Below are 759 nucleotides of genomic sequence, written 5' to 3'. Positions count from 1 at the left end.
GATCATAAGGAGGTTCAATGTCTTTGGCAGAGTACTTCCACACAAGAATTTCTTCTGAGGTAGAAAGAGGCTCTATAGGAGGTTTAGGGAATGGAATCTTGCTCATCGACTCGAAGATTTCATCCACCCTTCCTGCTGTGGGGTGCTCTGCCATCTTTGTTTCATCCTCTTCTAGTATGGGCCTCTGGGTTGACCCCTCTGCAAGAATAGGTTTGACAGATCCGTGCAGAGTGTCGAACGTACCCGTTGACGTTTCTTGGACTGATGAGAACTTTGATGACGTACCCTCCCCTGCTCTGGGGGCATGAATATTGGAGCTCTGCCTTTTCTCGCTTGATCCTCTGCCTTAGACATCTTCAAAACACGTAGCATTTCTGGGTCATCTTTGTATAAGTCTTCATCGATTTCAGCTTCTGAGCTTGTAGACGACCCCTTCTGTGGTTGCTCTACAACTTTGTCTTTGCCTTTGCCTTGAGGCTCTGGCGCTTTATCCTTTCTGGCTGTTGTAGATTCCACTATTGTGATACCTTTRGHAGGAGYADGCTTMTYTGGCTCTGGAGTCTTCTTCTCCCCCTCATGATGATCATGGTCATCACCTTCATGATCATCATGGTCTTTTGTGGCTTCTGCCTTGCATGTAACCTGGGGAGTCTTCTTCAATCTTCACAAAATCCTTAGAGTAGCCTTCTCCATCAATTCTATGGCATGTTCAGCATTGGAAGTAGCATTATCAATATCGATGCCTGTAGCCCACTTCAG

Source organism: Cynara cardunculus (assembly GCF_001531365.2).
Source record: "Cynara cardunculus var. scolymus isolate 2C chromosome LG 13, CcrdV1, whole genome shotgun sequence".
NCBI lineage: Eukaryota > Viridiplantae > Streptophyta > Magnoliopsida > Asterales > Asteraceae > Cynara > Cynara cardunculus.
Note: the sequence above shows the minus strand (reverse complement) of the source record.